Source organism: Capra hircus, chromosome 22, assembly GCF_001704415.2.
Source record: "Capra hircus breed San Clemente chromosome 22, ASM170441v1, whole genome shotgun sequence".
NCBI classification, from domain to species: domain Eukaryota; kingdom Metazoa; phylum Chordata; class Mammalia; order Artiodactyla; family Bovidae; genus Capra; species Capra hircus.
The window spans coordinates 55,734,549-55,748,314 of NC_030829.1; the positions used below are offsets into that span (position 1 = coordinate 55,734,549).

General features: G+C 48.0%; 1 pseudogene; it reads left to right on the forward strand.

The window, feature by feature from the left end:
• On the forward strand, positions 9,063–9,999 carry LOC108638608 (annotated as a pseudogene).

A 13,766-nucleotide genomic window follows, 5' to 3' on the forward strand; every position in this document is an offset into this window, starting at 1 on the left:
TCTTATGCTCCAACATCACTAGCGTTTCCTTTCTGTCTTACACACAACAGCTGCTTTTCCCATGCTTGGTACCTGCAATGCAGGTCCCTCGATGAGCATGTCTTCAAAAGGTCTCTTTCTGGGACGTCCCTAGTGACCCAGTGGCTAAGACTTCTGCTCCCAGTGCAGGGGTCCAGGTTCAATCCCTGGTCAGGGAACTAGACTCCATATGCCACAACCAAGAGTTCACATACTGCAACTAAAAGCCCCTCAACCCTCAACCCTCACCTAAGGATCCTGATGTTGTACTGAAGACTGAAGGTCCCACAGCTAAAGGTCCTCACACGGCCAAATAAACATACAAATATTTTTTTGGCAAAAAAAAAAAAAAAGATCTCCTTCTCTGTGAAGTCTTCCCTAATTGCCTCAAGGCTGGATTTGCAGCTCTGCAGGCCGTGTGTCATATGTCCATCACACACATGGGCAGATGACACCAGTTAGTTGTCACTCAATATGGTTGTCCGAGGAGGCCTTACAAATAGCTGAGAAAAGAAGAGAAGCAAAAGGCAAAGGAGAAAAGAAAAGATATACCCATCTGAACGCAGAGTTCCAGAGAACAGCGAGGAGAGATAGAAAGACTTCCTGAGTCTTTGCAAAGAAATAGAGGAAAACAACAGAGTGGGAAAGACTAGAGAGCTCTTCAAGAAAATTAGAGATACCAAGGGAACATTTCATGTAAAGATGGGTACAATAAAGGACAGAAACAGTATGGGCCTAACAGAAACAGAAGATATTAAGAAGAGGTGGCAAGAACACACAGAAAAACTGTACAAAAAAGATCTTCATGACCCAGATAATCACAATGGTGTGATCACTCACCTAGAGCCAGACATCCTGGGGTCCAGAGTCAAGTGGGCCTTAGGAAGCGTCACTATGGACAAAGCTAGCACGGGTGATGGGATTCCAGCTGAGCTATTTCAAATCCTAAAAGATGATGCTGTGAAAGTGCTGTGCTCTATATGCCAGCAAGTTTGGAAAACTCAGCAGAGGCCACAGGACTGGAAAAGGTCAGTTTCCTTTCTGATCCCAAAGAAGGGCAATGTCAAAGAATATTCAAACTACCACACAATTGTACTCATCTCACATGCTAGCAAAGTAATGTTGAAAATTCGCCAAGTGAGGCTTCAACAGTACGTGAATCGGGAACTTCCGATGTTCAAGCTGGATTTAGAAAAGGCAGAGGAACCAGAGATCAAATTGCCAACGGATCATAGAAAAAGCAAGAGAGTTCCAGAAGAACTTCTGCTTCTGCTTCATTCACTACGCTAAAGCCACTGACTGTGTGGATCACAACACACTGTGGAAAATCCTGAAAGAGGTGGGAATGCCAGATCACCTTATTTGCCTCCCGAGAAACCTGTATGCAGGTCAAGAAGCCACAGTTAGAACCAGACATGAAATAAAGGAGTGGTTCCAAATTGGGAAAGGAATACATCAAGGCTTTATATTGTCACCCTGCTTACTTAACTTTTATGCAGAGTATATCATAAGAAATGCTGGGGTGGATGAATCACAGCCTGAAATCTAGATTGCTGGGAGAGATATCAATAACCTCAGATATGCAGATGACATCATCCTTATGGCAGAAAGTGAAGAGGAACTAAGGAGCCTCTTGATGAAGGTGGAAGAGGAGAGTGAAAAAACTGGCTCAAAACTCAACGTTCAACATGCTACGATCATGGCATCCAGCCCCACAACTTCTTAGCAAACAGATGGGGAAACAGTGAGAGACTTTATTCTGGGGGGCTCCAAAATAACTGCAGATGGTGACTGCAGCCATGAAATTAAAAGACACTTGCTGTTTGGAAAAAAAAAACCAACACTGTAACAAACATAAGACAGTATATTAAAAAGTAGAGACATTACTTTCCCAACAATGGTCCATAGAGTCAAAACTATGGTTTTTCCAGTAGTCATGTATGGATGTGAGAGGTGGACCATAAAGAAGGCTGAGTGCTGAAGTATAGATGCTTTTTGAACTTTGATGTTGGAGAAGACTCTTGAGAGTCCCTTGGACACCCTTGGAGATCAAACCAGTTAATCCTAAAGGAAATCAGTCCTGAATATTCATTGGAAGGACTGAGGCTGAAGCTGAAGCTCCAATACTTGGGCCACTTGATTCAAAGAGCCAACTCATTAGAAAAGACCCTGATGCTTGGAAAGATTGAGGGAAAGAGGAGAAGGGGATGACAGAGGATGAGATGGTTGGATGGCATCACCGACTCGGACATGAGTCTGAGCAAGCTCCGGGAGATGGTGAAGGGCAGGGAGGCCTGGGGTGCTGCAGTCCATGGGGTCACAGAGTCGGACACAACTGAGGGACTGAGCAACAGCAACAGCATCCATTCTCCTTATCAGCCTCATTCCCAGCTCCCTTCGGGATGGGAGGGGTCAGTGAGACAGGAACAGAAGCTTCTGGGTGCAGCCCTGGGGTTGGGGGAGCATTCGGGGGGAACTGAGGCACTTGCTGATTCAGCTCCTCGTCCTTCCTGGAGACGCCTGCCAAGGACGGTGGAGCGGAAAGACAGTAGGAGTTTGCGACGCAAGTGACACTGTGAGGCCACTGCGCCCTCCCTGGACCTTTGTCCCCAGCTTTCAGGTTACATGATTTTCACATAAGTCCATTTCTTATTTGAGCCATTGTTTCTTCCCCCCCAGGGTCTAACAGTGCAGTCTGACAAAGGCAGGGTTGTCTTACTCATCACAGAATCTGAAGGGCCTGGCTCAGTGCCTGACCCATAGGACGTGCTTAAGAAATGCTTGTGGAATGAATGAGAGAATGATTTCTTATTATTTTTTTCTGGATGAGGAATCACAGTTCACATATTGAGCCTAAAATTGCCTTCTTGGAGACTCTGGGAAACCACATCAAGGGGTTTTTTTTTTTGTCTTTTTTTCAGATCTTTTAAATTTTATTTTAAAGTAAACTGTCACAGTTGTAACTTAAACCAGGACATTATCCTTCCATTGGATAGAAAATAGGTGCGAAATGGAGACACGTCACTGCTGCTTACAATTCCTCAATAGTTCCCCGCTGCTCTTAAAATAAACCCCCAGACGCCTAGTGTGTTCTGGCTTCCCACTGCTAATTTTTTTCTTAATGTTTTTATAGTGATAATTGTAAGTTACATGTAGCTGTAATAAATGATACACAGAGAATGAGCATCTGCCCAGTTCCCTCCAGTGCCATGTACCCTCTGCCCAGTTCCCTCCAAAGCCAACACATTTATGAAACTACAGCGCAGTAACAGAACCGGGGTTCTAGGATGGACACAACACACCCATCTCCCCAGAGTTACAGTTCCCCTTGCACTCATGGGTGTGTGAGTGGGCAAGTGAAGTCACTCAGCTGTGTCCGTGAGTCCATGTATACACCTCCACAGTCAAGATACAGACCAGCCTATCCATCATTATAACCAACCCCATCTCACTCCCACTGAGCCCTTTTCACATACCTGACACCTGGCAACACCAATCTGCTTTCTAAGATTTTCTCTTTCAAAATGTTACATCAGGACATCCCTGGCAGTCTAGTGGCTAAGACGCCACTCTCCCAAAGCAGGGGGCCCAAGATTGAAAATCCTGACTGCTGCAACTCAGACCTGGTGCAGCCAAATAAGTACAGATTTAAAATGTCATATCAATGGAGTAACCCAGTGTGCAGCCTGCGGGGACTGGCTTCTTTCACTCGGCGTTGTTCCCTGGAGAGTCATCCCGGCTGCTGTGTGTATTAATAGCCCGTTCCTCTCACTGCTGAGGAATACTCCATGGACCAGACCGACCAGACTTTGTTTACCCATTAAACACCTGCTGAAGGACATCTGGACTCTCTCCAGTTATTGGTTGTTACAAATAAAGTTGCTGTGAACGTTCTTGTACAAGTGTCTGTGTGAACCTGCCCACTGCTTTTTAAACCCTGTCTATGACTGGGCAGTTTCCCCTCCTTTAGAGTCCTGCCTAATGAAGACAGAAGCCAGAAACGCTCATTTTCCCGACTTGCATCTGGGGAGCTCAGGTTCTGTCCATCAGACACAGCCATGCAAGGTTTCATTCACCAGTGAGTGGGGTGAGGAAGCCGGCACTGTGGGGAATCGTGAAGACCAGAATGAGAGCAGAGGCAAGCGGCTTGGGGGGCCAGCACTGGTGAGCAATGGGTGTCTCTACCACCACAGTCAGGGAGCTTCGGTGACTATATCGGCAGGGCGGTGACAGTGGAGTCTCTGCTGAAAGCCCCGTGGAGGTAGTTTGGGCACTGTTTCTGGTTCTGTGGCCTTGAAGCCCCATTCTCTGGTCCTCTTGGGGATGTTCTAATATTCTTTTACAAATTTACTTTCTGCTTAAACAAGCTTGAGAGGATTCTGTTGTTTACAACTAGGATCTGTGACCAATCTCCATTTCCAGCCTCACTGCCAGCCATTCCTATGCTTAGTTCTCCAGCTCTGCTAAACTCTTTCCAGTTTCCCGAGTAGTCAGAGCAGAATGTTGTTCCCCAGTCATGGTGCTCATCGCATTGTGCTAACATTGCCTGCTTATTTATCTGTCTCCCTCCAGCAACTTGTAAACCTCTATCCCCAGCCTGTGCCACACTTCTGTTGCCCTTAGTATATGTTCAATCAGTCTTCAAATGACTATCCAAACGATCGCTCATTTTTATCTTTGATGGCATAAGAACAATGCCCGTGACTAGCACCATGATGGTCACTTTGCCACTCTGAACTAAAGTGTCCTCATCTATAAAATGAAATGACATCACCAAGAGAAGGACAGTTGAAAAACTAGTGGCAACAGCAACAGAAAACTAACATCTCAATGTTAAACACTGGCCAAGGGACTGAATAGATATTTCTCCAAAGAAGATACAGAAGTGGTCAACAAGCATGTGAAAAAACGCTCAACATTGCTGACCATTAAGAAAATGGAAATCAAAATCACAGTGAGCTATTCCTCACACTAAAAGCTAGAACAAAGCTAGTGGAGGTGATGGAATTCCAGTGGAGTATTTCAAATCCTGAAAGACGATGCTGTGAAAGTGCTGCACTCAATATGCCAGCAAATTTGGAAAACTCAGCAGTGGCCACAGGACTGGAAAAGGTCAGTTTTCATTCCAATCCCAAAGAAAGGCAATGCCGAAGAATGCTCAAACTACCGAACAATTGCACTCATCTCACACGCTAGTGAAGTAATGCTCAAAATTCTCCAAGCCAGACTTCAGCAATACGTGAACCGTGACCTCCCTGATGTTCAAACTGGTTTTAGAAAAGGCAGAGGAACCAGAGATCAAATTGCCAACATCCGCTGGGTCATGAAAAAGCAAGAGAGTTCCAGAAAAACATCTATTCCTGTTTTATTGACTATGCCAAAGCCTTTGACTGTGTGGATCACAATAAACTGTGGAAAATTCTGAGAGAGATGGGAATACCAGACCAACTAACCTGCCTCTTGAGAAATCTGTATGCAGGCCAGGAAGCAGCAGTTAGAACTGGACATGGAACAACAGACTGGTTCCAAATAGGAAAAGGAGTACATCAAGACTGTATATTGTCACCCTGCTTATTTAACTTCTATGCAGAGTACATCATGAGAAACCCTGGACTGGAAGAAACACAAGCTGGAATCAAGATTGCCAGAAGAAATATCAGTCACATCAGATATGCAGATGACACCACCCTTATGGCAGAAAGTGAAGAGGAACTAAAAAGCCTCTTGATGAAAGTGAAAGAGGAGAGTGAAAAGTTGGCTTAAAGCTCAACATTCAGAAAACGAAGATCATGGCATCTGGTCCCATCACTCCATGGAAAATAGATGGAGAAACAGTGGAAACAGTGTCCGACTTTATTTTGGGGGGCTCCAAAATCACTGCAGATGGTGACTGCAGCCATGAAATTAAAAGACGCTTACTCCTTGGAAGAAAAGTTATGACCAGCCTAGATAATATATTGAAAAGCAGAGACATTACTTTGCCGACTAAGGTCCATCTAGTTAAGGCTATGGTTTTTCCAGTAGTCATGTATGGATGTGAGAGTTGGACTGTGAAGGCTGAGCGCTGAAGAATTGATGCTCTTGAACTGTGGTGTTGGAGAAGACTCTTGAGAGTCCCTTGGACTGCAAGGAGATCCAACCAGTCCATCCTAAAAGAGATCATCCCTGGGATTTCTTTGGAGGGAATGATGCTGAAGCTGAAACTCCAGTACTTTGGCCACCTCATGCGAAGAGTTGACTCATTGGAAAAGACCCTGATGCTGGGAGGGATTGGGGGCAGGAGGAGAAGGGGATGACAGAGGATGAGATGGCTGGATGGCATCACTGACTCGATGGACGTGAGTCTGAGTGAACTCCGGGAGTTGGTGATGGACAGGGAGGCCTGGCGTGCTGTGATTCATGGGGTCGCAAAGAGTCGGACACGACTGAGCGACTGAACTGGACTGTAACTGTACCTCACACTTATTAGGATGACTGGTTTTTTTAAAAAAAGAAGAAAAAAAAAGGAAAACAGGAAACAACAAGTGTTAGTAGACAAATGGGGACTCTGCGCACTGACAGTGGAAACGTACTGTGGTGCCGCCTCTACGGGAGATGGTGTGGTGAATCCGCAGCTGCTGCTGCTAAGTCGCCTCAGTTGTGTCCGACTCTGTGTGACCCCAGAGACGGCAGCCCACCAGGCTCCCCCGTCCCTGGGATTCTCCAGGCAAGAACACTGGAGTGGGTTGCCATTTCCTTCTCCAATGCATGAAAGTAAAAAGTGAAAGGGAAGTTGCTCAGTCGTGTCCGACTCTTAGCGACCTCATGGACTGCAGCCTTCCAGGCTCCTCCATCCACGGGATTTGCGTAAGATCCTGTAATGCCCCTTCTGGATACTTACCCAAAAGAATCAAAAGGAAGGCAGTTCTGACACATGCTACAACATGGAGAGACCCCGAGGACATCATGCCAAATGAAACGAGTCAGCCACCAAAGGACTGACACTGTACAGTTCCACTATACGAGGTACTAGAGCGCTAGCCAAGTTCACAAAGACAGGGAGTACACTGGTGGCTGCCCAAGGGTGGGGAAAGGGGGATGAGGAGACATTAATGAGGAGGATTTAATGGGGGGAGAGTTTCAGTTGCATGAGATGAAAGTTCTAGAGATGGATGGCAGTAATCACTGCAGATGGTGACTACAGTCATGCAATTAAAAGACGCTTACCCCTTGGAAGGAAAGTTATGACCAACCTAGATAGCATATTCAAAAGCAGAGACATTACTTTGCCAACAAAGGTCCGTCTAGTCAAGGCTATGGTTTTTCCTGTGGTCATGTATGGATGTGAGAGTTGGACTGTGAAGAAAGCTGAGCGCCGAAGAATTGATGCTCTTGAACTGTGGTGTTGGAGAAGACTCTTGAGAGTCCCTTGGACTGCAAGGAGATCCAACCAGTCCATTCTGAAGATCAGCCCTGGGATTTCTTTGGAGGGAATGATGCTCTAGCTGAAACTCCAATACTTTGGCCACCTCATGTGAAGAGTTGACTCATTGGAAAAGACTCTGATGCTCGGAGGGATTAGGGGCAGGAGGAGCAGGGGACGACAGAGGATGAGATGGCTGGATGGCATCACTGACTCAGTGGACATGAGTCTGAGTGAACTCCGGGAGTTGGTGATGGACAGGGAGGCCTGGCATGCTGCGATTCATGGGGTTGCAAAGAGTCGGACACAACTGAGCGACTGAACTGAACTGGACTGAACTGAAGGGTTACACAAAATGTGACTGTACTTAATGCCGCTGAACTGTGTACTTAAAATGGTTAAGATGGTAAAAGTTTATGTTACATGCATTTTCCCACCAACTTTTTTAAAAAGTTAGTAACAGCACAATGTTACCACTTCATTTCCACTAAAATGGCTAAAAGAGTATCAAGTGTCTGCAAAGACCGTGAAGCAACTGGACCTCTCACACACTGTTGGGCACTTTTTAGAAACATTTAAAAATTTAAACATCTACTTATCACATAACTCTGAAGTTCTGCAGCTAGATACGTGCCCAAGAGAAATGAAATGTTACTGAAAGACTGGCACACAAAGAGCAGCTTTATTTATAAAAGCAAAAAAGCTGGAAACAAATGTCCCTCAACTACCCACGGATCAAACCCAGGTCTCCTGCATTGCAGGTGGATTCTTTACCAACTGAGCCAGAAGGGAAGCCCAGGAATACTGGAGTGGGTAGCCTATCCCTTCTCCAGTGCATCTTCCTGACCCAGGAATCGAACCAGGGTCTCCTGCGTTGCAGATGGATTCTTTATCAAGTCAGCTACCAGGGAAGCCAAGTAAATAGGTAAAGAAATTGTGACACAATGGATTAGTTCTTAGCAGTAAAGGGAACAACCTACTAATACATGGGATGAATCCCCAAAACATGATGGCGGAAAAAAGAAACCAGACAGGAAAGACCACGTGTGTAATTTCATCCATAGGACATTCTGGAGAAGACACATCTGATTTCTGATGGTGGAGGTGTGGTCAGTGGTTCCCTGGGTTAGGGGTTAGGAGGGTCTGACTGCAAAGAGGCATGAGGAAACTTTCTGGTGCAAACCATGTATGCCTTGATCGGTGGTTACATATGTGCATACATTTGTCAGAAGTTCTTGAGCCATGCACCTAAATCAGACCTAACTTATAAGTCAGTCAAGCTGAAAGAATGCTAGTGGACACAGACGGGAACGTATGTTCAGCATCAACATTTCGCACATTAGATCTCAGTCTTCAGCCCCAAAGTAATTAGAATGTCTCATATTGAAGTTATGAATGTTTTGGGTATTCTTATACTGAGCAGTAAAATGATAGAGAACAGGAGCAGAAATTGACATTTTTTGAGAGTTTTCTCTTTGTGGGGAGCTACTATAGGGGTCACTTGGATGGTATGGTGGGTAGTCTGAGATTTGACCCTGTGGCTGTTATCTGCATTACAAAAATCTGAGATCCCAGAGGGGGCCTGCCGGGCACCTTCAAATGATAATACCATCTGATGCTCAATACCCAAGGATGCTTGGGTATGCTGGGAAAGAAATGCAGCCTGGCTCCTCTGAAGGAAGAACTTCGCATACAAAGGTTTCCTAAAGTCACCTGTACTGAACTCTGTCAGGGTCGCACAATGAGATGGGCTTTGGCTTGGAGTTTTTGTGATGACGTAACAGTACCATCACCACCCAGTAAGCGAAGAAAACTAGAGAAGCCAAGGAAGCCCATGACGTTTGTAGCCCTGGGGTCTGTGATGGAAGAGCTAGCCCTCCAAGCATCATCTCTGGGCCCTGAGACAGTGGAAGGCATCGTGGTTGTGACAGCATGGACTGAAAAAATCCTCACTGACCTAAAGGTCCAGCGTAAACGAGTTCCCTGCGGAAAGGAGGAAGTCAGCCTTTTCCTAACGGCCATAGGAAACTCCTGGATTCACTTAAGGAGGAAGAAGAGAGACCGAGTGAGAAGGCTGAGAGAAGGGCCCCTAGTGCCCAAGGACGTGGTCGAAGGCTTGGAAGAGGAAACGTCTCCCCCAGAGTCTGGCAGGAGCCAGGATGTTGCCCAGGGCCCCCAGGGGAGTGCCCTGGGGGCCCTGCTCCACCGGAAGGCGAGTCACTGTGGGGGGCCACGGCCCCAGCCAGGACTCGCTTTCCCAGGAGGAAAACCCAGAACCCAAGGAGGATGAAAGGAGTGAGGAAAAGGGGGACATGGAGGTTTTGGAAGGTTGTAAAGGCTCTAGTAATGGAGCCCAGGACCACGAGGCTCCTGAGCCCTTCAGCAGCCCAGTGTCTGAAAAAGGGAACCATCTCCAAGGAGTGGCTGGACTTTACTTATTCAAGTGTCTGATAAATGTTAAGAAGAAGGTAGATGACGCCTTAGTTGAAATGTACTGGGTTGAGGGCCAGAACAGGGATTTGATGAACCAGCTTTGTACTTATATATGTAACCAAACTTTCAGGCTTGTTGCTAGTTAACCCCAAAATTCTCGCACAGTTGGGAAAGTTCTATAAAGCAGCTTGCTTTGAAGAGTGGCCTGGGGCGTGGCAAGCTGAATTCCATCATTAGCCCACTAGTAACATTATGTGGAATTGTCTTAAAAAACCAACAAATGAGTCCATTTTTAAACACCTGCCTCCTTAAAAAAAAAAATATTACAGGGCATTGTAGTATGGCAGTTCAGAGAAATAATTGTGATCAGCATCAACAAAATGCCATCGGTAAACTTATAAAGGATTTAAACCTGACTTAAGCTGATCACCTTTGGAGAAGGAAATGGCAACCCACTCCAGTATTCTTGCCTGGAGAATCCCATGGACAGAGGAACCTTGCAGGCTACAGTCCATGGGGTCACAAGAGTCAGACAGCACTGAGTGACTTTCACTCACTACTACCCTAGAAGTAGGTTTGATTATATTCATGTTTGCAATTGTTAAGTAACTTCCTTGTGGTGGAACTGGGGCTTGAACTCAAGTCTGTGTCCAAAGTCCATGCTCTTCAGATCACAGACCTAGAGACTGGAATCCTGTGGTCATGTACTGCGGGTCCCACCACCAAAGCCTGTTTCCTTGGCCTTGCAGTGATGAGGGTCCCCAGGAGAGGCCCTTGAATTCTGTGCAGCTTCAAGCCACACAGGACAGACAGTCCATTGTTACAACAGTTGGTCAGAGTCTGCTGGCAGGCTGTCTTTCTTCTTCAGACACTTATTTCTTTTTATTGACAGTGCTGTTCAGTGCAAATCAATTCCATAACATGGGACGTTGCTGTGAATCAAAGCACAGACACACAATGTACAATCTGAAACAGATGTACAGCTTTCGGGCAATGAAGCAAGGGCCCATGTCCATTCAGACCCGACGTAGCTTGAGCCCTGTCGGCTCTGCTTGTTCCCAGGTTGGTTTCTAACGATGGCAAGGCCTGCTTTGGTTGTGAAGACTATGGAGGCCGTCCTGGATCCTGGAACATCTTGACCTTAGTGTGTGACCACAAGACAAAAGGTGTCAAGGAGTGTCCATGTCTAAATAGGTTTCTCGGTATGGACAGTAAAAGGTCGACTTCCCAGAATCAGGCCCACGTGAGGCTCCGACCCTCTGAGACCCGGGTTCTAAGACTCCAAATACACAGAAAGGTTGTGATGGTGGCTGAGACACCCATCCCGCTTCAGTAAAACCTGTTGAAGGGCATGGGTGTCAAACAGAGGCCCGGTTCACTGTCAGCTTGGGGCGTGCGCAGGCTAACATCCCGGCTGCCCTAGTCAGGCTCCCTCTCATGTACTGAGCCAGAGAACTGCAGCTTCGGCGGGGACGGGCTCCACACAGGGCCCGGTTTCCCCCTCCCGGGGGCCTAATTTGTCTGCTGGTTCCAAGCTCTGCCCCTGTGGCAGTGACACGGCTACCGCAGGTCTGGGTCACACACTCTCACACCACAACATCCAGAGGAAGAGAAAAAGCCTTTTCCAGGAGTTTCCAGAGGAGACTTGCTCAGGGGTAGAAATCGTGATTAATCTCAGCTGGCCATTGAGACCTCTCCTGGGGACTTGCCGGGTGGCCCCGTGGTTAAGGACCTGCCTGCCAATGCAGGGGACATGGGCTCAGCTCCTGGTCTGGGAAGATCACCTGTGCTGCAAAGCAATTACGCCCAAGCACCACCGTGACTGAGGCCGAGTGCCGAGAGCCTGCGCCCCATCCACAAGAGAAGCCATTGCAATGAGACGCCCGTGCACCCCAACTAGAGACCAGCCTCCACCCGAGGAAGCTTGAGACAGCCCATGTGTAGCAACCAATAAATAAATACATACATTCAAAACAAAAAAAGGCTCTCGTGGGTTTCACACTCATGAATCAGATGTAGCTAGACTCCCCCATCTATCCCTGGTGTTCCTCAAACTTGTGCAAAGCCCTTGGGCAGCCTCCCCTTCAGTTGGCTCCACCCTCGTCTCTCCAGCAGGTAACCAGGCTCCCTGCTCCCCAGGGCCTGGAGACCTGAGTGTGCTCTCGAGCCCTCCCCCCATCTCACCTCTCACAGCCAATCAGTGACCGATTTATTCCAGCCTTCTAAGGGTGTCCCACATCTCTCTTTTCCTTACTCTCCTACCTCAGGACGGCCCACAACCAGAGAACCACAACCCTCCCTGGGCAGCTGCAGTGACCCCTCAGCCTCCCCCTACTTCAGTCCCGTTCCCTCAACTCTGCTCTGCACTCTGAACTTGCCCCGGGATGAACCGGGAAAAGTCCGACTTCCTCCCAGTGGGGCTGGTGGGAGCCACTTCTCCTCCCTCCCCCCAGTCCCGTTCTTCTTGGCCTTGCTGCTGAGTCGCTTCAGTCGTGTCCAGCTCTGTGCGACGCTATAGACGGCAGCCCACCAGGCCCCTGGGATTCTCCAGGCAAGAACACTGGAGTGGGTTGCCATTTCCTTCTCTAATGCATGAAAGTAAAAAGAGAAAGTGAAGTCGCTCAGTCGTGTCTGACTCTTAGCAACCCCATGGACTGCAGCCTACCAGGCTCCTCCATCCATGGATTTTTCAGGCAAGAGTACTGGAGTGGGGTGCCATTGCCTTCTTGACCTTGGCAGATGCCTAAATCAGGAAAACAAAAGGAAGCCTTGGGGATGGGCCTTCAGGGTAGAGGGAGAGACTGGAGATATGCAAAGAGGGCGGCTATCTGGGTTGTGAGGAAAGGCATGTGAGGTCCCGGAGTGCCCCGGGTGGGAGTCCGGCTTCAACCTGCAGAGGAGGTGCATTTCTCGAGCTGTGTGACCAGGTGCCCTCACTGGCCAGCCCCGACCCCGTGCCCTCCTCTTGCTGCCACGCAGGACCTTCCACGGCCCCTCCTCCCAGGCCCTTCTCCCACTCCTCTGTCACCTCCTGGAGAGGACTGAACCCCCCCGAGCCTCTGCCACTCCGGCTTCTCCCTGTGGTGCTCACACCTGCAGTGACTTGCCCTCTGCCCACTCCTGGCCATGCCCTCTTCACCCTTACAACTGCCATCCCACGCCTGGGTATTCTGTAAGGTATTCTGTAATATCTATGCCTGGGTACTCTGTAAGGACGAGGAAGCCGTGTTCCAGGCATCACACAGTTCTGGGGTAGACCTCCAGCCATGCTGTTCACTCACTGTGAGACCTGAACAAACATTCTGTCTGCCTTTTTACCCGGAAACTAGATAACCCCTTCCTTGCGAGTCTTTCTGAGGTTCAAATGGTCTTATTTAAAGTGTCTGGCACACAGTAAAAGTGAAAAGTGAAGTCACTCAGTCGTGTCCGACTCTTTGCAACCCCGTGGACTGTAGCCTACCATACTCGGTGGGATTCTCCAGGCAAGAATACTGGAGTGGGTTGCCATTTCCTTCTCCAGGAGATCTTCGCAACCCAGGGATTGAACCCAGGTCTCCTGCCTTGGAGGCAGATGCTTTACCATCTGAGCCACCAGGGAAGCTCTGGCACATAGTAGGTGCTCAATAAATGTTAGCTCTCTTTCTCAATATTGCAGGTGGAGGTGGCTTTCTGGGTGGCTCAGACGGTAAAGAATCTGCCTGCAATGCAGGAGACCCAGGTTCGATCTTTGGGTCGGGAAGATCCCCTGGAGTAGGAATGGCAACCCGCTCCAGCATTCTTCCCTGGAGTATCCCATGGACAGACTATAACGAGCTATGGTCCGTGGGATTGCAAAGAGTCAGACACGACTGAGCACCTTTGACTTTTCTTCTCTTTCCCAATAAATGTTATCAGGCTTCCTCGGTGGCTTAGA